Genomic DNA, 24,726 nt, shown 5'->3' with positions numbered 1-24,726 from the left:
AGAAAGTGATACAATATTTTTCAAGTGCTGAAAGAAAACTGTCAACCATTAATTCTATAAACTCCTTCAGGAGTAAAGGGGAAATAAACACATTCTCAAATGAAGGAAAACTATAATTTATTGATAAAAGACCTACCCTTAAAAATTGGCTAAGGGAAATTTTAAAACACAATGAAAAATGATCAAAGAAGGAATCTTTAGCATCAGGAATAAAAAAAACAATGGGAAGAGAAGAAATATAGGGAAATACAAAAGACTATCCTTTTCCTCATGACTTTTATAAAGCATATTTGACAATTTAAACAAAAGTATAACACCATCTGATATTCATTTTTTGGTGGCTGGCCAGTAAAGGGCCATCTGATATTCAAGAAAATGATATTTAAAAGTGGGTAAAGAGAAGGGACCTAAATGTAAGTGAGGTTTCAAAACTTTACTCAAAGTGGTAAAATGTTGATACCAGGTGACTGTTATGTCACGTATGTATATTGTAATACCCAGAGCAATTGATCCATAAACTATATAAAGACAGAAACAAGGCAAGGATATTTGCTCTTAATACTTTAACTCAACACAGTACTGGAAATTTTAGCTAATACAATAAGGCAACAAAAATAAAACACCTATAGGTTAGAAAAGAAAGAAAACTATCTATTTGCATATGCTATGCCTATGTAGAAAATCCCAAGCAAACTATAAAAATACACCTAGAATCTATAAGTGAGTTCACCAAGGTCACAGGATAAAAGATCAATACACAAATATTCAATTGCTCTTCTACACACTAACAATAAACATATAGAAACTATAATTAAAAACACAATACTGCTTATAATTACTCTGAAGAAAATGAAATATTTAGGTATATACTTAACAAAACACGTACACGATGTATATGCTGAAAATTATAAAATGCTATTGAAAGAAATCAAAGAAAACCTAAATAAATAGAGAAAGATGCTGTTTCATGGATTGGAAGACAACATAGTAAAAATGTCAATTATCCTCATATTGATCCACAGGTTTATTGTTATTCCTATAAAAAATCCCAGCAAATATTTTTATAGACAGCTTATTTTAAAACTTGAATAGAAAGGCACAGGCACTACAATAGCTAGAACAACCTTGGAAAAGAAAAAGAAAGTGGGAGGAATCACTCTACCACATATTAATGCTTACTATACAGCTATTGTAATCCAAACAGTGTAGTATTGGTGGAGAGGTGGACATATATATCCATGTACCAGAACTTGGATTTAGGCCCACATAAATATGATTAACTGATTTTTGACAAAGGTTCAAAACCAATTGAATCTGGGAAGCATAGCCCCTCAACAAATGGCACTGGAGCAACTGAATATCCATAGGCAAGAAAAGTAACCTCGACCTAATTTTTACACCTTATATAAAAGTTAACTCAAAATGGATCATAGACTTATATATAAAAGTAAAATTATAAAACTTTTAGAAAAAAACTTAAGAGAAGAGCTTTGGGACTTGGGGCTATGCAAAGATTTCTTAGACTTGACACCAAAAGCATGATCCACAAAAAGAAAAAAAATGATAAATTTAACCTCACCAAAATTAAAAACTTTTGCTCTGTGAATGCCTATGTCAACAGAACAAAAAGACAAGCTTATAGACTGGGAGAAAATATTTGCAAACCACATGTTTGAAAAAGGACTTATATCTAGAGCATATAAAGAACTCTCAAAACTCATCAGTAAATAAAAAACAAACAATCTGATTAGAAAATGAATAAAGACATTAAGACATTTAACTGAAGAGGATATACAGACAGCAGATAAGTACATGAAAAGATTTTCAATATCATTAGCCATCAGGGAAATTAAAACTGAAACCACAAAGAGATATTACTACACTCTCATCCAAATGGTTGCCATACGATCCAGCAATCCCACTGCTGGGTATATACCCAAAAGAATGGAAATCATCATGTGGAAGGGATACCTGTATTCCTGTGTTTATCGAAGCTCTATTTACAACAGCCAAGAGTTGGAATCCACCTAAATATCCATTGACAGATGACTGGATAGGAAAATGCGGTACATATATACATGATGGAATACTACTCTGCCACAAAAAGAATGAAATTCTGTCATTCGCAGCTACACAGATGAACTTAGAGAAAATTATGTTAAGTGAAATAAGCCAGGCACAGAAAGAGAAATACCACGTCTTCCCTCATAAGTGGGAGAAGAGGGAGAGAGGGAGGGAGGGAAGGAAGGAAGGAAGGAAGGAAGGAATAAGAGAAAGACCACAATAATACACTGAACTATCAGAAGGACAGAACAGATCTATGGTTACTAGAGGTGGGAAAAGGGGGTTAGGGAGAAATTGGGTAACAGACGCAAGCAATAATTACGATTTGTAATGATGAACATGCTAATAATATTGATTTGATCATCATATATTGTACACAAATACTGATAGTCAACTTTGTACCTCATAAATATCTATAATCAATTATGTTTCAATTAAAAAATAAAGTAAAAAAACAAACAAACAAAAAAAAGGAGAGAACAGAACTGAGGTTACCAGAGCTAAGAAAGAGGGGAGGGAAGGGGGATTTCGTGAGGAATTGGTGAAAGGCAACGAAAAATGATTACATTGTATAATGTTGAATATACTGATTATCTGGATTTGAGCATCATATTTTGCACACAGGTATGGATATTCAACTCTGTGCCCCACAGATATGTACAATTGATTATGTTTCAATAAAAAATAAATAAATAGTGACAGCACCAAATACTAGCAAGAATGTGGAGAAACAGTATGACTCAAACGTTGCTGGTGGTAATGTAAAATAGTACAGCTACTCTGGAAAACAGTTTGGCAGTATCTTTGGGGAAAAAAAACATGCAACTACTACACAACTCAGCAACTGCACTCTTAGGCATTCATCCCAGAGAAATGAAAACTTATGTTCATTCAAAAACTTGTGCATTAATGTTCATAGCTGCTTTATTTGTAATTGCCAAAAACTGAAATCAGCGCCAATGTCCTTCAATAGGTGACCAGTTAAACAAACTATGATTCATCCATACCACAGAATACTACTCAGCAATAAAAAGGCACAAACTATTAATATACACAACAACTAGTGTGGATCTCAAGGGGACTATGCTGAGTAAAAAAAGTAAACACCAAAGTTTATGTACTGTATGATCCCATTTATACGACACTTTAGAAATCACAAAATTTTAGAAATGGGAGATAAGTGGTTGCCGGGGTTTAGAGATGAGGTGAAGGGAGGGTGCACAAGAGGGAAGTGGACAACAAAAGGGATCTTTGTGGTGTTGAAACTGTTCTGTATCTTGTGGTAATGGATACATAAACCTACACAGATGATAATATTGTATAGAACTAAATACATGCACACACATGAACACACACACACACACATACAGGAGTACAAGTAAATCTGGAGAAATCTGAATAAAATGGGTAGACTGTATCAAAGTCAATATCCTGGTTATGATATTATACTATAGTTTTGTAAAATGTTACCATTAGGGGAAACTGGGTAAGTGTACAAGGGAGCTCTCTGTATTTTTTTTTATAATTGCATGTGAATCTACAATTTTCTCAGTAACAACTTCAGTTAAAAATTCTGGGAAGAGTTTTTAAAAAAAAGGAAGTGATGAACTCTACGAGGTAGTATGGGTTCATTAAGGAAATATCTTCCTTCCTTCCCTCCAGCCCTCCCTCTCTCATTCCTTTCTTCCTCTCTTCCTCCTTTCCTTCCTCCCATCCGTCTTTCTTCCTTCCCTCCTTCTCCTTTCCTTCCTTCCTTCTTGACATCAAAGTTATCAGGTAAATGCTCGTTTTTACATTCTGATTCTATGAAAGTATTTGATTGTATCTCACAACAGCCTTTAGAAAGAGTCAAAATTAACGTGCCGCATTAGAGCTAACCATTTTAAAGAACATGCTCTGAATACTGATTTACAGATTAAATGCCAACCAAAGGTCCCTAGCCAAATTCTAAGATTTTTGTTGATGGCTTGAGTAGCAAACAGAAAGCATGTTGAATATTTGGATGGTCAGAATCAGGCATTAACATACTACACTGGCTGTAATACAACACAATGAAATCTGATAGGAACAAATGAAAAGCCCTTCAAAAAGGTCTAAAATTACAATTGAATAAACACAGCAGCATATGTGAGAGGTTTTGAGCTGACAGAAAGTTCAGTGACCCATCAGATCTCAGACTTCATTTCTTACCACTGCTTCTGCTACATTGGCATCTTTGCCATTCCTCAAACATAACAAGCACACTCTGGACTCAGGACCTTTGCACATGCTGTTTTTTCTAAATTGTTTGTTCTTCTCCTGATTGTCTGCATGGCTCTCTCCTTCATTTTTTCCAGGTCTCACTTTATCAAGTAGGCCTTTCCTGACCATGTAAATGAGACAGCAACTCCCATCCCCCCACCATAGCCACTCTCTATTTCCCTTTCCTTGCTCCAATTATCTTCTGTATTTACTGTCTCTTTCACTGTTGTATGCCTAAATGTTAGCACAGTGTCTGACACAGAGAAGGTATCAGTAAATATTTGTTTAATGAAGGATAAACCAGAGAACATCCAAACAAGAGTAGCCTACACAGTGAAGAGATTTAATATCATGTTCTTCTCATTCAAACTCTTATTATATACCAGACACGTTGAAAGATATAAGATGTGGTCCATGCCCTCAAGGAGCTCACAATTCAGAGAATGTGTAAAAATACAGCTACAAAATTATGACCACAATATAGTTTTGAAAGTGCAACAAAGGAACAAAGGAACAACCGAAAGAATTAACCTGAAGGTGGGGTGTTGGAGACAATTCAGGGGGACATGGTGATCTCCGTCTCCCATCTGAATGGCTGTTCTGTGGAAGAGAGTTTATGACTGTAGTATTAACTAAGGAGACTTTTTTAACAGCTAGATCTGCCTACAAATGATATGAGCTATTTTCAGTGAAGGCAAATTCTCTATTACTGACACATTTCAAGCCTAGGACGATAACTTGGTAGAGATATTACTGTAGAGGTGATTCACAAAGGAGATGAGGACCTGAGCTGGATGACCTTTATGTCCATTCTAACCCAGAGATTCTCTGATACTATTAGAGAAAATCAATCTTTTCAAATAAGAATCCTATGCAAAATAAATCTTAAGAATCAATACTTAATATAAGTGATGCCTCTCCATGCAGTATTGTTAGACTTTAATTTCATAACCCAAATTCTTTGTTTTGTAATAGTGTGAAATATTGCTATCTACCACAATATACACAAGATGAGGTGCATTGGTTCCTTCAAGTCATATCTGCAACACAATAGAGCAAATGACAAGCTTCCCAATTTTTCTAGATGTGACAAGGAAGAAGTTCCTCCATTCCCCATCAAAATCAGCCACATTAGAGGCAGGGCTTTTACTCTCAGATGTGTTTAGAAACTTATGCATTCTCTCCTCCTTTATTCCCACTCTGATTATGGAACAGTGAACCTAAGGCTGATTTATTACTTGAGAAACAGTTATTGTTTTCCCAAAACAGACTTAACAAATTTGTTCCACCTGCTCAGTTATGCTCCTGATTACTTTCTTGTGGTTTCATTGAAATTTTTAATCTAAACCTCAAAGACTATGCTCCACATATTAACTCTGAAACATTGCTCCATTTAAATGCTGTTCAAAAGGTTGTGTATGGGTGACAAAAATGGGAAAAAGAGAAAAGGTGAATATGTTTGTCATGTCTCTGGTAGGCATATTGCATATTGACTACAGTCAACTCCCTTCCAACCAAAGGGATTAAGAAAATGGGAATGGTCAGTGGCGTGGGTAGAAGATGCTGTATTCATGGATGGGAAGACAACAGGGTTGACAGTCACTACTCTGCTTACTCTGTCCTACTTAACCATCCTGACTAAACAACAGCTCTTCCACACACATGCCAAAATCAATCAGATCTCCAGGGGATGGTTTAGGTGTGATGAAGTCAAGTATGGACCAAATGATATACTGTACTAAAAAACACTATAAGTTAAGTGCTATACATATTCTATCATCATTAATAATAATAATAATATTTCTACCTAATTCCTCCCAACTTCGTTCTCTTCCATGTCACCCAGCTCCCTGACATAGTACCTTTTATCATAGCCTCCCACCTTATCACACCTTTTCAGTTTCCCACTGTAAATAAACTTCATAAAGACACATCCAGCAACAACTAATGTTTAGTAAATGCTTACACCATTATACCAACGCACATTTCCTCATCTGATCCTTATAACAATCCTCTGTGGTAGGTATAAAATTCATTTTCCAGAAAGGGAAACTGAAGCCCCCTCCCCCAAAAAACATTAAGTAATTTGGCCAAGTTTAAGCAGCTAGTAAATGGCAGAGCTAGATTGTTTGTTTCCAAAGTGCATGTGCTTAACCACTATGCTTCTTTACAATTCCTCCGTACTCAGAGCACTGGAGAAGTATCACTAATTAACTATTAGAGGTTTTAAAAAAAACCCATGTTTTCCTTATGCAGTCATCTAGTGATGGACATTTAGGTTGGTTCCAACTCTTGGCTATTGTAAATAGAGCTGCAATAAACATGGGAGTACAAGTATCCCTTCAACATGAAGAAAAAAATAAAAATTAAAAAAAAAAATTTAAAACTCCATGACTTGAATGCTCTCTCGCATTGATTATTCACTCCTCACTGGCCCATCTTTTCTAACTTTGCTCCTCTCTAACACTGTTTCCATGCCTAATCAAGCCATTTTTCACTTATTTCTAAGAGTAATGTCACTTGGCCCTCTCCATCAGACTTCTTAAAATAGTTATTGATATGTTTCTGTTTAAATTTTACACTATCCACATAATTTTTCATTTTTTCTGTTTTCTAAGCTAGCTCTTCTCTTATGTCAAGTACACTTATTTTGTTCTCTTCTTTCCTTTTCTCTACTTATTTCTTATTCAAGCTGCTCCATATGTCTAAATACATTCCCACTGTTCTATCGGAAAAAGATGCGACAAAAATAATGATTTTTAAAAGGCCACTAAAATTATTACAATAAATATCTAAGTATATTAAACATATAAGCGCTAGACCAGGCACTAGGAAGGTCAAAAAAAGATGAAAACTCAGCTTGCCCCTGACCTCAGAGATTATAATCTAGTAGGGAACATAAAATACATACAAATATAACCACAATTTACACAAATCAGTATGTGAGATCTTAAGAGCAGTTTAAAGCATTAGAAGAGTTAAGTGGAGAGACAGAAGACTTTCCATACGGAGTGACTGAGAAGGTAGAGAGCGTTCTATATACTCTTATTGTCCTCATTTTATAGATAAGGAAATTGAGGTATAGTCTAGGGAACAGAGGTTTTTCAAAGGCAAAAATACCTTAAACATTTACAAGTGACAGTCCTATATACTACAATGAATAATCATTTACATCTTAAGACATTAATATAACAAAATAACTGTGGCATTATCTAAAGTGTGGCAAAAAGAGGTTCAATCCTTAGTGCTTCCCTCCTATTCTCCAAGATTTCTCCTTTAAAAGTCTGTCCTGAATCATCCAAGGACAAGTAACAGTGTTTAAATTCCAATAAAAACTGATCTTCTCTTCATTCTGCAATTTCCTTTTCCTTTAACAACATCATTCAGGTCAGTCATAGGTCAGCTGTTCTGACTCCTGCAGCCTTTCCCCATGATGCCCTTTCCATTCCTCCTAAAGGGCAGAGGAAGAGAGCAGTGCTGAGAAAGCAACACACTCCTGGTTTCCAGGTTAGGCCATTTTTATTTAACTCAGGGGTATCATTAGTTTTGCTTGGGAAAGAAAGCCTGTCATCACCTAGGCTTCAGACAAAGATTAGCTTCACAATTCCATTTGAAGTCAATGGTCTATGAGCTAGTCCACCTAAATAAGATTTGAACAACAAATGTGGAAAATGTTGGTGCTTATAAATTAACCAATCAAATCTAGGTATATAGGTATGTAGTGGATTGAATTATGTCCCCCCCAAACTCACTGGAACTTGAACTGTGTCCCCCAAGTTTTACGTATTAGAAACTTAGCCCCCACTGTGGCTGTTAAGAGGGTGGGAGATCCTATTATGGGTAACTGAAAGAGATGATTGGATTGTAGGAACACACAATAGTGAATGGATTAAAAATGGTGGTCAGGGGCATGGTTCTGAAGGCTTTAAAAGAAGAAGAGAGTCTGTCTCTCTCTCTGTCTGTCTGTCTCTCTCTCTCTCTCTCTGCTTCCACCAAGTTACAATGTGAGACCCCTGGGTCACTGTCGCCACCACCAGATGGACTTTGGACTTCACAGCCTCAGAAACCATAAGCAATAAATGTTGTTTTTCTTTATAAATCATCCAGTCTCAGGTATTCTGTTATAGCAACACAAAAATGGACTGATACAGAAAATTGGTACAAGAGAGTTGGGTTGTTGCTTACAACAAATACTTGAAAATGTGGAAGCGGCTTTGGAACTGGGTGTTAGGCAAAGGTTGGAGGAGTTTGGAGAACTCAGAAGAAGACAAAAAGATGAGAGAAAGTTTGGAATGTCTTAGAGACTGGTTACATGGTGGCAAGCAGACAGCTTATAGAAATATGGATTGTAAAGACCATTCTAAGGAGGTCTCAGAAATAAGGAGGAGTTTATTGGAAACTGATGCAAAAATCAACTTTGCTATGAAGTAGCAAGGAGTTTGGCTGCATTCAGTCCATGCCCTAGGACTTTGCGGAAGTTGGAACTTACGAGTTGTGAACTAGAGTACTTGGCAGAAGAAATTTCTAAGCAGCAAAGCATTAAGGAAGCTGCATGGCTACTTGCAACAGCCTACACCAAGTTATGGTGGCAGAAGCACAACATAAAGCCAGAATTTAAAAGAGAAGCAGAGTGTGAAGATTTGGAAAATTTGCAGCTTAGCCATGTGGTAGAGAAACAGAGAGCATTTTCAGAAGAAAAATTCAATGGTACTAAGATTAAAACAGGATTATCAAGAGAAGGAGAAAAATGCCCTGAAAATATTGCAGAAGCCTCTGGGACCAACCCTTCCATTTCAGGCCCAAAGGCCTAAGGAGACAGAATAGTCGTGGGGAACAGGCCTGAGGAACGCTCCACAGGCTCACTGCCCAGAACCACCTTAGGATGCTGCTCCCCACACCAACACCCCAGGTGCTTTGGCTGCCCCAACTGTGGCTAAATTGGCCCCAGATATGGCTGGACCGCAGCTTTGGAAAATACAAGCTGGAAGACTTGGCGGTTACCACATGGTGTTAGGTCTGCAGGCTCACAGAATGCTAGAGCTGTGGAGGCTTGGGAGCCTCTGCCCCAATTTCAAAGGATCTATGGAAAAGTCTGGGGCCCCAGGAAGAGATCTGTCTCAAGGGTGGTGTCACTGTGGACATTTGCTAGAGCAATGCCGAGTGGAAACATGGGGTGGGAGTTGCAGCAGAGGAACCCTATCAGTGCCATGTCTAGTGGAGCCATGAGAGCGGGACCTCCATGGAGACCCCAGACCTGTGGAGCTACAAGGGTGGAACACCAGCCTGGGAGAGTTGAAGTGTGGCCTGCAACCAGGAAAGCCATAGGAGGCGGAGCTGCCCAAGGACTTGGGGACCCAGACCCCACACCACTGTGCAGAGGATGCTGAACATGGAGTCAAGTCACAAGATTCACCAGCTTTGAGATTTAATGCCTGACCTGCTGGGTTTGGGACTTGTTTGGGACCTGTTACCCCCTTTTTTTGGCCTATTTCTCCCTTTTGGAACAGGAGTATATACCCTGTGCTTGTCCCGCCATTGTATCTTGGAAATAGATAACATATTGATTTCACAGATGGGACTTTGAACTTTGGACTTTTGAGTTCAAACAAGTCAAGAGTTTGGGGATGAAATGAATGTATTTGCATGTGAAAAGACATGAGTTTGGGGGGGGCAGGGACAGAATGTAGTGGATTGAATTATGTCCCCCCAAAACTCACTGGAACTTGAATCGTGTCCCCCAAGTTTTATGTATGAGAAACTTAGCCCCCACTGTGACTGTTAAGAGGGTGGGAGATCCTATTACGGTAATTGAAAGGTGGGGTCTTGAAGAGATGATTGGATTGTAGGACCATGTAATAGTGAATGGATTAAAAATGGTAGTCAGGGATGTGGTTCTGAGGGCTTTAAAAGAGGAGGGTGTGTCTCTCTTTCTCTCTGCTCTCTCTGCTTCCACCATCTTGCAACGTGAGACCCCTGGGTCACTGTCGCCACCACCAGATGGACTTTGGACTTCACAGCCTCAGAAACTGTAAGCAATAAATTTCATTTTCTTTATAAATTACCCAGTTCCAAGTATTTTGTTATAAGCAACATAAACAGACTAATACAAGGTATAAGAATAAAATGCCTAATATACAATTACAAATGCCACGTCATTTTCCAGTAAATCAGTCTCTAAGCAAATAGATTACTGATGAAAGCAGCATGCAAATATTCAGACCTGAATAAAACAATTCTTGAATCAGTGTTCAGAATTATGATTGCAGATATGCCTCTTGTCTCAAAAATGATTCCTTTGATCTGGCCACAAGGTCATAAAATAGCTACTGAAAAGAAAAGTCTACAGCAATCTTAGTCTATTATTAGTAATAATAATTATTTAATATAATAATAATATATTATTATTATTAATTATATATTAATATATTAATAATAATAATAATAACTAATATTAGTTATTACTGTATTAAAGGAAGGCTACCTGCACAAATAATCTCTAAAGTATGGGGTCCAGTTCTGTGTGCTAAATTTTAAAGGAGGAAATAACCAAGAATAGGTTCCAAGTAGGGGGTTCCAGAATGATGTGAAGTCTGAAAATCATGCATACAAGGAAGGAATGAAAAACTGGGATGTTTCTTATAAAAGCTATCTTAAATATTAAAGGCACTGATCTGAAGAATATAGAACAGAGTTACTCTGTCAGTCTTCAGAGAGCAAAATCTCTGCATGATCGTGTTCATCTGCCTTCTTTAGATTGAAATTTCTCATCTATAAAATGAAGGGAATGAATTAGACAATCTCCAAGTCCCTCCTATTCTATCAGTCCATATTTGTTATTGTTGCTACAAAGAATCAGATCAATATCTTTCCCACCAACCATTAAATTGGTCAATTAATGAAAAGATCTGCCTCAAGAAAAAAGTAAACTGACCAGCCTTGAAGATATTCAAGCAGAATCTAGAACAATCTTTCAGGAATACTCTAGAAGATATACCTCATAGTGCATGAGAGTCACTATATAGTGTATTAAGGAATACAATTCTGAAATTGAACATGGGCTTGAAACTAGGATCTGTCAGTTCTCGGCTATGTAAACCTAGGTAAGTTAACCTCTATGAGTCTTTTTCCTCATTTGAAAAAATGAAAACAACAAACAGGACATACTTCTAGAGGTTGCTGTGAAGATTAAATGAAATGACGCAGGTAAACATTTATCACTGTGCCTGTCATACAATGAAAACTTAATAAATGTCTGCTATCATTATTGGATGAGACTAGATAACTTTTAAAGTATTTTCCAATTATAAGAGCTTCTGGGTCCATAACATACTTTGGTAATATCACCAAAGCAGATGTAAGATTCCTGCCTGTTATAATCCAAGAGTCTCTTCAATTATTGGGCTCTATTTCCTGCCATCACAACACTGTGCCAGTCAACAGAGTCTTCTTTTCCTGGTAAGATATTATTTGGCCTCGTTGAGTTGGAAGCCTATTCGATTCAGCCAGGTAGAGAATACTAGCTGGGATACAACAGGATTATAGGAACTGGTAGCAATATATAAGTTAGCACAGGCATAGGCTGGGCAGAAACCAAAATAAGAGAGACAAACAGTGGCAGAGCTGGCTGCAATAATAGGATAGGGTAAACAAGCATGGTTTGTTACCAGTAGTTACTTATCTTGTACAAATCTAAAACAATTAAAAAATAGACTTAAGGTCAAACAGTCCAAAATCAGAAATTTCAAATGCAGTCAAAGAAAGCTTTAATGGACCCATTACAAGACCTAGGTAGGTAATAGGAGAGAAATCACTTTGACAAAGATTTCTTACAAAGGGCTCAGCACTGTGTTAAGTATTTTACATAAATTATCTTATTAAATTTTTACAACCCTGTTATCACCACCCATATTTTATACACATGGAAACTGAAGCTCAGAGAAGTTGAATAATTTCCTTCCTTGATAATAAAGTACATGAGCTAGCTAAGGTGGTTCTCTTGAGAATAAATTCTTCTCATCTATTCAGGATATTTTATTGTCTATATCCCATGGAGAAAAAAAAAAATGTCTTCTGGTTGGAGTTGAGAACCTGTTGAGATGAGAGGCTGCCTCTGGGAACTCTAACTGACATGAACCCTGGGGGATGGAGTGCTTTCCTATCATCACTGTGTTAGAATCATGATGTTTTGTGATCTACTTGAGTCAGGCTGTCCTACAGAGGTCCTATCACAATCTAATCATAACCCCACTTTGCCATTTAATTATTCCCACTGTACAGCTCATCAACAGGGTGAAGCCAGTGATGGGGCTCCAGAGATATATGTTGCAACAGCTGGTCAGGCACATGTGAAATGAGGTATTATCAAATCTTCCTCATTTCAAAAGAATGGAAAAGATTTGGTACAAATGTTGAGTTAATACAATAGACAATAGCGTTCAATTCCTATTTCCAAAGACGAATTACTTTTCATTGACTCAAAGTTTGGGAGAAAAATATTCTTATTTCCTAAAATTATTGACAGGAATAAAGGTGCATACCTGTGAAGGAGGTTAGGAATGCAAATCCTAATAAAAGGATGTAGAAACTTTTAATAAAAAGTAAAAATGGATCAGAGATACTTTTCTTAACCTGAATAAATTGTATACCACAATTTGAAAGGAGTTTTGGTAACATTGTATAGCTTCTTGTTTTATTATTTAACACCATCAAATTATCATACAGTTCATAAAGTTCATTAAAAGACCAGAATTGTCTCTCAGAAATGTTAAAGTTATCTGAGACAGTGTTCCCCTTCAACAGCAGAGAAATTATCTCTGTGGATTCTTAATAAGAAAATGAAATTACTACTGAGATGAGAAAAAGAAATTTGTTATATTTCTAAGTCCTAGTGAAAATAAATATCACCTTGTTTCTATGGTAGACAAACAAAGCAGAAAAATATATTTTCAGACTTTAAAACAGAAGTCATGTCCAATGTTTACTTTATTAAAATTACACCTGGCCACCAAAGAATAATGAAGTAAAACTGGGGTCAGCATAATGGTGTGGAAGAAAAAGATAACAGCATTTATTGAAAGGTACAATACCCATCATAAATAGGTATTGTGTTAGAGATTTTACTTGTTATTTTATCTAATCTTAAAGACAAACCTATGATGCAAGCCTCATCACCCCATTTTATAAATGAGGCAAGTGATGTTACAAGAGATTAAGAAACATTACTGCTGGTGAGGCCACTATATAGGGGTTACTTCACTGTCTTCAAATTATTAATTTGACACTTCCCTTTTCAAAAGGCTGTTTTTATTCTTTGAAAAGACCAATAAAATTGGCAAACCTTTACCTAAACCGATGAAACAAACAATAAAGACTCAAATTACCAATCTTTGGAAAGAAAGAGGGGACATTACTACTGACCATACAGATATAACAAGGATTATAAGAAAATACTATGCACAACTGTATGTATACAAATTAGATAACTTACATGAAATGGAAAAATCCCTAGAAAGACAAAAACTACCAAAATTGATTGAGGAAGAAATAGAAAATATGAATAGACCTAAAACAAGTAAAGAGATTGAATTAGTAATCAAAAAATTACTCACAAAGAAAAGCCTAGGCTCAGATGGTTTCATTGGTGAATTCTAATAAACATTTAAAGAACAATCAATACCCATCTTTTACAAACTCTTCTAAAAAATACAAGAGAAGGGAATAAGTCCCAAGTCATTCTATGAGGTCAGTATTACCCTGATAGCAAAGCCAGCCAAAGACATCACATATACACACAAAAAAAAAACAGGCAAAAGAAAAATATATATATAGACCAATATCTCTTATGAATGTAGTAATAAAAATCCTCAACAAAATATTAGCAAACTGAATCCAGCAACATACAAAAAGGATTATACACCATGAGCAAGTGACATTTATTCCAGGAATGCAAGATTGATTTAATATCAGAAAATAAATTCATGTAATATACCATATGAACAGAATAAAGAAAAAAAAATCCAAGGACATCTCAAAAATGTTGACAAATTCAATACTCTCTCTCATGATAAAAACACTCAACAAATTAGGAATGGAAAGGAACTTTCTCATCTGGATGAAGGGTATCTAGGAAAGACCCAGTGTTAATATCATCCTAAATGATAAAAGACTGGATGCTTTTCCCCTAACAAGACAAGGATGTCTGCTATCACCACTTCTATTTAACACATTGTTACTAGAGTTTCTAGCTATAAAATTAGGCAATAAAAAGAAATAAAAGGCACCCAGACTGGAAAGGAAAAAATAAAACACTCTACTTGCAGATGATATTATATTGTATAGAGAAAAGCCTAAGGAATTCACACACACACAAAAACCTACTAAAGCTAATAAACAAGCACAGTAAGTTTGCAGGATACAGGGTCAGTATAAAAAATTAGCTATATTTCTATACTTGCAATGAGCAATTGGACAATACAAAAACAATTCCATTTACAATAACATCAAAAATAAAATAAGATACTTAGGAATAAATTTTACAAAAGAAGTGCAAAACTTATACTGAAAACCACAAAACATTGCTAAAAGAAAGTAAAAGAGGACCTAAATAAATGAAAAGACATCCCACATTCACAGATCAGAAGACTTAAAATTGTTAAGATGGCAGTACTTCCCAAATCAATCTACAGATATGACACAACCCTATTGAAATCTCAGCCAGAGTGCTGTGATGGCCGAGTGGTTAAGGCGTTGGACTCGAAATCTCAGCCAGAATCTTTGTAGAAATTAACAGGCTGCTCTTAAAATTCACACAGAAATTTAATGAACACAGAATAGCCAAAACAATCTTGATAAAGAACAAAGTTAACAATAAAGGAGATTGAAGCTGTTATCAGAAAGCTCCCAACAAAGAAAAGCCCAGGACCAGATGGATTCACAGCAGAATTTTACCAAACATTCAAAGAGGAATTGACACCGATTCTTTACAAACTATTCCAAAAGACTGAAACAGACGCAAATCTCCCAAACTCATTCTATGAAGCAAACATCATCCTGATACCAAAACCAGGTAAAGATATAACCAAAAAAGAAAACTACAGGCCAATATCCCTGATGAATATAGATGCAAAAATCCTCAATAAAATACTAGCAAACAGAATACAGCAACACATATGTAAAATTATTCACCACGATCAAGTGGGATTCGTCCCAGGGATGCAAGGTTGGTTCAACATATGCAAATCAATAAAGGTGATACACCATATTAATAAAATCAAACACAAGGACCATATGATCATCTCTATAGATGCTGAAAAAGCATTTGATAAAATTCAACACTCATTCATGACAAACACCCTCTATAAGTTAGGTATAGAAGGAAAGTATCTCAACATAATTAAAGCCATATATGCCAAACCCACTGCCAATATCATCCTGAATGGGCAAAAGCTGAAAGCTTTTCCTTTAAGAACAGGAACTAGACAAGGATGCCCACTCTCACCACTCCTATTCAACATAGTGCTGGAAGTACTAGCCAGAGCAATCAGAGAAGAGAAGGAAATAAAGGGCATCCAGATTGGAAAAGATGAAGTCAAACTGTCCCTGTTTGCAGATGACATGATCCTAAATATCGAACAGCCTAAAACCTCTACAAAAAAACTCTTGGAGGTGATAAATGATTTCAGCACAGTAGCAGGATACAAAATCAACACACAAAAATCAGTAGCATTTCTATTCTCCAATAGTGAACATGCAGAAAGAGAAATCAAGAAAGTCTGCCCATTTACAATAGCCACCAAAAAAATAAAATACTTAGGAATTGAGTTAACCAAGGAGGTGAAAAATCTCTATAATGAGAACTACAAACCACTGCTGAGAGAAATTAGAGAGGATACAAGAAGATGGAAAGATATCCCATGCTCTTGGATTGGAAGAATCAACATAGTGAAAATGTCCATACTACCCAAAGTGATATACAAATTCAATGCAATCCCCATCAAAATTCCAAAGACATTTTTCTCAGAAATGGAAAAAACTATCCAGACATTTATATGGAACAATAAAAGACCACGCATAGCCAAAGCAATGCTGAGCAAAAAGAATAAAGCTGGAGGCATAACACTACCTGACTTGAAACTATATTACAAAGCTATAATAACCAAAACAATATGGTACTGGCATAAAAACAGACACACTAATCAATGGAATAGAATAGAGAATCCAGAAATCAACCCACACACTTACAGCCATCTGATCTTTGACAAAGGCACCAAGCCTATACACTGGGGAAGAGACTGCCTCTTTAGCAAATGGTGCTGGGAGAACTGGATATCAATATGCAGGAGAATGAAACTAGACCCATACGTTTCACCATACACTAAAATCAACTCAAAATGGTTTAAAGAATTAAATATACACCCTGAAACAATAAGACTTGTTAAAGAAAACATAGGAGAAATACTTCAGGAAATAGGCCTGGACACAGACTTCATGAATACGACCCCAAAAGCACGGGCAACCAAAGGAAAAATAAACAAATGGGATTATATCAAACTAAAAAGCTTCTGCACAGCAAAAGAAACAATTCGCAGAGTTAAAAGACAACCAATAGAGTGGGAGAAAATATTTGCAAAATATACATCTGACAAAGGATTAATATCCAGAATATACAAGGAACTCAAACAACTTTACAAGAAAAAAACAAGCAACCCAATTAAAAAATGGGCAAAACAGCTAAGTAGGTATTTCTCTTAGGAAGATATACAAATGGCCAACAGACATATGAAAAAATGCTCAACATCACTCAGCATCCGGGAAATGCAAATCAAAACCACACTGAGATACCATCTAACCCCAGTTAGGATGGCTAAAATCCAAAAGACTCTGAACAATAAATGCTGGCGAGGTTGCAGAGAAAAAGGAACTCTCATACATTGTTGGTGGCACTGCAAAATGATGCAGCCTCTATGGAAAATGGCATGGACGCTCCTCAAACAATTGCAGATAGATCTGCCATATGACCCAGCTATCCCACTGCTGGGAATATACCCAGAGGAATGGAAATCTTCAAGTCGAAGGTATACCTGTTCCCCAATGTTCATCGCAGCACTCTTTACAATAGCCAAGAGTTGGAACCAGCCCAAATGTCCATCATCGGATGAGTGGATATGGAAAATGTGGTACATCTACACAATGGAATACTACTCAGCTATAAAAAAGAATGAAATACTGCCATTTGCAACAACATGGACAGACCTTGAGAGAATTATATTAAGTGAAACAAGTCAGGCACAGAAAGAGAAATGCCACATGTTCTCACTTATTGGTGGGAGCTAAAAATAAATAAGTAAATTCACACACACACACAGAAAAAAACCGGGGGTTGGGGGAGAAGAAGACATAACAACTACAATTCCTTGAAGCTGATACGACAAGCAAACAGAAAGGACATTGTTGGGTGGGAGGGGGGAGAGGGAGGAGGGAGGGGGGTTTCGGTAATGGGCCACAATAATCAACCAAATTGTATATCGACAAAATAAAATTAAGAAAAAGAAAAAAGAAGAACAAAGTTAGAGGACTCACTGTTCCTTATTACAAAACTTACTACGAAGCTACAGAGTAATCAAGACAGTGTGGTAGTGGCATAAGGATAGAACATCTAGATCAATGGAGCAGAACTTAAGAGTACAGGGAAACAAAACCCTCACATTTACAATCAATTGATTTTTGACAAGGATGCCAAGGCAATTCGATAGGGGGGAAACAGTCTTCAACAAATGGTGCTGGGCCAACTGGATATCCACATGCAAAAGTATGAAGTTGGACCTCTGCCTCATATCACACAGAAAAATTAAATCAAAAATGGATCACACACCTGAATGTAAGGGCTAAAACTATAAAACCTTTAGAAGAAAACATTCGAGCAAATTCTGGTGACCTTGAGTTAGGCAACAGTTTCTTAGAAATGATACCAAAAGTACAAGAAACAAAAGAAAAAAACAGATAAACTGCATATTAAGAGTAACTATACTGCAAAGGACACCATCAAGAAAGTGAAAAAACAACCCACAGAATGGAAGACATTAGCTCTAAGTCAAATATCTGATAAGGGACTCTATCCAGAATATACTCGTATAAAGAACTCTTACAACTCAACAATAAAAAAATAAATAACTAGGGTTGAGCCCGTGGCGCACTCGGGAGAGTGCGGCGCTGGGAGCGTGGCGACGCTCCCGCTGAGGGTTCGGATCCTATATAGGACTGGCCGGTGCGCTCACTGGCTGAGTGCCGGTCACGAAAAGGACAAAAATAAATAAATAAATAAATAAATAAATAAATTGAAAAACAGGCAAAGGATTTGAATAGACATTTCTCCAAAGGAGATACATGAATAGTCAGTAGGCACATAAAAAGTTGCTCAACATCATTAGTTTTTAGGGAAATGCAAATCAAAACCACAATTGAAATACGCACTGCAGACTCACTAGGACGGATATAGTAAAAAAAAGGAGACAATAGCAAGTGTTAGTAAGGATGTGAAATAATTGGAAGCTTTATACGTTGCTTGTGGGAATATAATATGGTGCAGATGCTTTGGAAAACAGTCTGGCAGTTCCTCAAAAAGTTTAAACAGAGTTACCATAGACCCAACAATTCCACTGATAGGTATATAGTCAAGAGAACTCAAAGCAAATGTCCACACAAAAACATTTACACAAATGTTCTTAGCAGCATTATTCATAATAGCCAAAACATGGAAAAAACCCAAATGCCCATCCATTGATGAATGGATAAATAAAATATGGTATATCTATATAATAAACTATCATTTAACTATAAAAAGAATGAAACACTGATTCATGCTACAATATGAATGAACCTTGAAAATATGCTAAGTGAATAATCCAGTCATAAAACATCATATATTATATGATTCCACTTAAATGAAATGTCCGGAATAGTCAAATCTATAGAAGCAGAAAGTAAATCAATGGTTTCCAGGGGCTGGAAGAGAGGAGGTTAAAGGGAAAATGAGGAGTGACTGCTTATGGGTACAGGGTTTCTTTTTGTGGCCTAAAAATGACTGTGATGATGACCACACAACTGTGTGAATATACTAAAAACCCTTGAATTATACAGTTTAAATGGGTGAAGTGTATGGTATGTGAATTATATCTCTTAATTATTTATTAAGCTATTATTTTTTTAAAAGGCTATGGTAGGTAAAAACCGCTGGTGCCTTGGCATCGATTAAGGTAGGGGCACCAAACTATACTACTGGCCATTATATTCTTTATCATTGTGCACTTGGAGAAAAAAAAATGCCATTTTACTTAGAATGTTCTTGACGAAATGCTAGTTACTGCTCATTAAAATGCTATTTATGTTAGCATGCATTGGGTTTATTATTGTTATTTTTAAGTAAATTTGTAAATTTTTAAAAAGTTATTTATAGAGATTATAAGGAATGTGTAACGCTGCATAACATACTACACTTAAATTAAAGATACCATATCCTTTTGAATGGAGTTCAGTTTGGCTGTGTAGTTTGTAGTGGTTAACAACTCTTGATATGCATTGGTAACAATTAAAAACCTCTTCTACCTTTATCAAGAGGGTAAAATGTACAGAATATTTGGCTGGGGGTGCTAGAACGCAATTATCTTATTCTTAAAGATAAAGTCCTTTCTAAAATATTCTGCTTAAGGTCTTAATTTTAAAAATTTGTTTCACTGTAATATGAATTGTACAATATGTTACAAGATGGCCTAATATGCTAGTTCTAGATGTCATAGTTAATCCAAGTTTTGAAACGATTTTTCCAAATTATCTAGTTCCTAAATCTATTCATTCAATTATTTATTGTACTAGTTTCTATATCATAAAGGCCCAGATATTATCAGCTAATAAAATAAAATACAATATCTGAATAAATGTTCCCATGAAATCATTTGCTGTAATCTTGCTACAACACAAAAGATATTTGCTAACCAGCTCCAAGGGAGAACAAAAAATTAGTTGAATAATTTATTTCAAATATAAGAGCTGTTTAGTACTGCAATACTTTTAAAATTAAATTTTCGTTTTCTCCATTATTCAGAAACACATCAGTTGTAAAATGGTTCCAATTCAGGAAATTTTCTTGGTTATCTCTCTCCCTGGGTAGTCACTGAAAAGACTTAGAAAGATGCAAGTTTTCAGAATAAAGTTAAACAAGTAATGAATACTGCCAGACTATTAGTCACTTCTATGTTCCAGCACCCGTACATAAACGAAATAAAACAAAAAAAAGACACGTAAAATTGAAACTCTTCAAAATAAAGTTTTCTTCCTATCTTCACTCCCAAAACTAAAAGCCTCAAACTTCTTATCCAATCTCATTCAAGCTAAGATTCTCTCAGCATTCTGGTGGGCAGATATACAGCAATACAGCATCTAATAAAATTCTAGGCCACAGTCACTGAATAAATGAGCAATGCTAAGCAAATGGCATTCCTTATCAAATAAACACTAACATGATTGAGCATACAGCATTTCAATCAGTCAACATCTGTTCTACAATCGCATTTCCTATGTTATAAACGTAGTGTGAATGAACAATTCATTTTTATGGATTTACTGCCTCATGCTGCCTTACCATTGCATTTCAGTTCTAGTTAGAGAATCCTAAACAGAAAGGTATATACTGAATGCAGGAAAACCTTGATTATAACTCAGGAATGAGTTAGTCAAGTTGTCTAGCTATTTATATGTTTTTACTACTTTATACACAAAACTATTTTAAATTTAATCTCTTGTATGGAAATCTAAACACCTAATACTCATTGCTTGTCTTTATAAGTAGAATATGATAGATGATCACAATTTAATCATTTTTTGATAAATTTCGGTCATTATTATGAACATCAGTTACTGTGCTATGTTAACACACTGATGCCCTCAAGGCCTATTTAAGCTATATAGGGCTATTAGTTCCACACTGCTATGAGTCCTTGGCCTGTTTTTAGTTTTTCTGTTTCCTTCCTTGATTCAGCTGTCCCTCTCTTCTACTATCTTCTATGAGCCTTTTTAACATTTCTAAATTGCCTCTCCACAGCTGTTGGCTAGGAAATCCAATAATCATGGTTTAAGCATAATGACGAGTAAATAAATTATGAGTAAGGATTTGAGGAGCTTGCCATATAAAGTGCATAAGTTTAAGCGCATGGGTTTTGTGACACATACTTTATCTGCATAAAGCCTTTTCTTTTCATCCAGGTTCTTAGCTGAGGTTACTAGACCACTGAGTTCCAGCTGTATATTACCATATTTGATAAATATTCTCCTTTACGATCATATACTCAGAAAATTTTTTACAATCTGGTACAAAGTCCTTTAGGCAGTTGAAACAAGGTTTGGTTTAGACAAATTTACTTCTTGTGCAACTACAGATAAAAAAGTATAGTCTTTCTAAGCTTGAACACTTAGGATCCTAAAGAGTAAATTGCATAGAGATTTAATACTTTAGAAGCATGACTTAGAAATCTGAAAATTCATATAAAACTAAGTATATAAATAGGAGAACAAATGCAATTCAATTCAATCAGCAAATGTTTATTGAGCATCTACCATGTTCAAGACATTATACTAGCACCACAGGGGATATAAAAATGAATAAGACAGTTCGTGCTTTAAGAACTTAATATCTAGTAAGCAATATTAGATACAAATGACTAAGATGAAAGCAAAGAAATGTAAGGGACATTAAGAAAAGCATAAACAAGATATTATGGGAGTTCAAAGAAATGAGAAGTTAAACTTAGTTTGAGGAGAATGATCAGAAAATCACAAAGCACTCCATTAGAATAAAAGTCATTCATGACGAGTCTTGTAGGTTGGACACATCCTTAAGAGAATAGGAAGAAGAGGCAACAGTACTAGGCATCTGACACTGAGGAAATGGCAATCATTCATTTCACGAATATTTACTGAGTGTTTATTATGTGGCACTATTGTAGGCACTGGGGATAGAGCAGTGAACAAAACAGATAAAAATCCCTGCCCTCATAGACCTGATATTATAGTGGGGAGAGAGAAAAACAATAAACAAAAATAATAACAACAGTAACAAAAATAACAGCTAACATGTTAGAGCACTTCGCATGTGTCAGGTACTGTTTAAGTGCTTTACATATAAAGACATTTAATCCTCAAAACACCTCTATGAAGTAGATTACTATTACCCCTGTTTTACAGATAGAAAACTGAGGTACAGAGGTTAAATAAACTACCCAAATGCACAATGAGAAATGGAACCATGATTCAAACCTGGGGTGCCCAGCTAAAGAGTCTGTATTTTTAAACACTATTTGATACCAAATAAGCGTGATCTACAACATGTTAGATATTAATAAACACTAAATTCAAGGAGCAACAAGCCACTTTATCTGAAATATAAAAGGGAATAGTGAAGGATAAAGCCAAAGAAATAAGTTGGGCTCATATTATGGAGGGCCTTGAATGCAAGACAGAGGAGTCTGTCTATGGAGTTAAGTGCAATTGGAAACCACTGATGATTTGAGAGGGGATATATGATTAGTGCCTCACTTTATAAAGGTTGAATTGGTCAGCAGAGTTGCCTAGAGAGATCAAATTCACCACTGAACATTTATCAAGACTATTAACACAGCCCTGGTGAAAAGTAATTAAGGTATAGAATAGAACATATTATGGGAGTTCCAAGAAATGAGAGATTAACCACACAACACAAACAGTAATCGAAAAACTCATTCCTCCAGTCGAGGCCAAAACCTTGAAGTCATCCTTGACTCTGGTTCCTCTCACATCCTACATCCAATCAATAGCAAATACAGAATCCAATAATCTTTCAACATTTTCACCACCACTAGCCTGGTCCAAGCCATCATCAACTCTCACCTGGCTTACTGCAGTAGCCTCCTAATTTACTCCCTGTTTCTACCCTTGCCCTGCTACAGTCTAGTCTCAATCCAGCAGCCAAGGTTATCCTGCTAATAATATAAGTCAAATCCAGTCACTCTTTTGCTCAAATCCCTCCACTGGCTTCCCATTTGACTCATAGCACAAAGCCAAAGTTCTTAGAATGAACCACAAAGACCTACATGATCTGGTCCTTTCCCTTCACCTCTTTGACCTCATCTGCTACTACTCTTCCTTTTGTTCACTCTGCTTTAGTCACACTGGCCACTTTGATTTTTCCGGGACACTTATGTTCTTCTTGCCCATCTCAGGGCCTTTATACTTGCTAGTGTTTCTGCCTGGAATGCTCCCTCATTCCCTCCCATATCTGCATGGCTCTCTCCTGACCACCTTCAAATCTTTGCTCAAATGTTACCTTCCCCGGACTATCCCATTTAAAATTGTGCACACATACACACCCTGTCCCGACCTTCCTTATATAACTTCTCTAACTTTTCTGCATACAACTTTTCTTTTAAAAAAATTTTTTTTATTGCATCATAATTGATTATACATATTTTTGGGGTTCTACATTGACATATATGGATCAAATCAACATTATTAGCATATATATTATTGCCAATCATACTTATTCTTTATGCCCCTTATCCAATCTCTCCCCCCTTCTCCCTCCCCACTCCCACCTTTAATAACCCTAGATTTCTTCTCTCCTTCTGAAAGAGTAACAGTTACTCTGTTGATTTGTTGCCTAGATGTCCAGTGCTGAAAGAGGTGTGTTCAGGTCCCCGATTATTTTCATAGAGTAGGTGTCTCTTCTATCACTCTGGAATGGGCTTTGTGGAAAGATCTTCTTCTCTTCTTTGGTCTCTGCTGGTGATTCTCCTTGTGTCAATGCACTCGAGTGGCTGGTGGGACATCCACACAGTGGTTGTGGCATCTAGCTACTTTTGTGGCAGCCATGGCTATTGTGGTGGCTGTAGTGGGCCACCCACATGGAAGTGGTGCTTTTGGTGTGTTCCTTGCCTGATCGCAGGAGGAAGGGTCAGTCCCTGACTCCATATCACAGGATCCAGGGCAGGCCCCATGGCAGCGGCAGTGTGCCTGGTCGCAGGAGCAGAGATCGGTCCCTACTCTATACCTCAGGACCCCAGGAGGGCCCTGTGGAAGCAGCAGCGTACCTGGTTGCAGGAGGAGAGGTCAGTCCCTGGCTCCATCTGCTTTTACATTCTAAGATGTTGTTTTGGAGCCGTTGGGTGTGAGGTGGAGAGGGGAAGGGGGAAGGAAATAGGGTAGGAGGAGAAAAGAGGGGGTGCATGGTTGAAGCCTGTGGCAACCACCTCATTCCTGCAGTGGAGACCAGGGGGCTTCCAGTGGTTGCTGGGCTGAATGCAGATGTTGGGGGGGGCAGGGGCATGGCTCAGGCCCTTGGCCCCCACTGCAGCTCAGGAGCCCAGGGAACTTCCTGTGGTGACTCTGTGGTCATTGCTG

General features: G+C 36.7%; 1 protein-coding gene across 7 annotated transcripts in view; it reads right to left on the bottom strand.

The window, feature by feature from the left end:
- The window catches only part of EDA (ectodysplasin A), a 410,625-nt gene that overhangs the window by 320,463 nt on the left and 65,436 nt on the right, over positions 1-24,726 (bottom strand). The window lies entirely within an intron of this gene.

This window comes from Cynocephalus volans, chromosome X, assembly GCF_027409185.1.
Source record: "Cynocephalus volans isolate mCynVol1 chromosome X, mCynVol1.pri, whole genome shotgun sequence".
Classification (NCBI taxonomy): Eukaryota; Metazoa; Chordata; class Mammalia; order Dermoptera; family Cynocephalidae; genus Cynocephalus; species Cynocephalus volans.
Note: the sequence above shows the minus strand (reverse complement) of the source record. Positions and strands in the feature narration are given on the sequence as shown.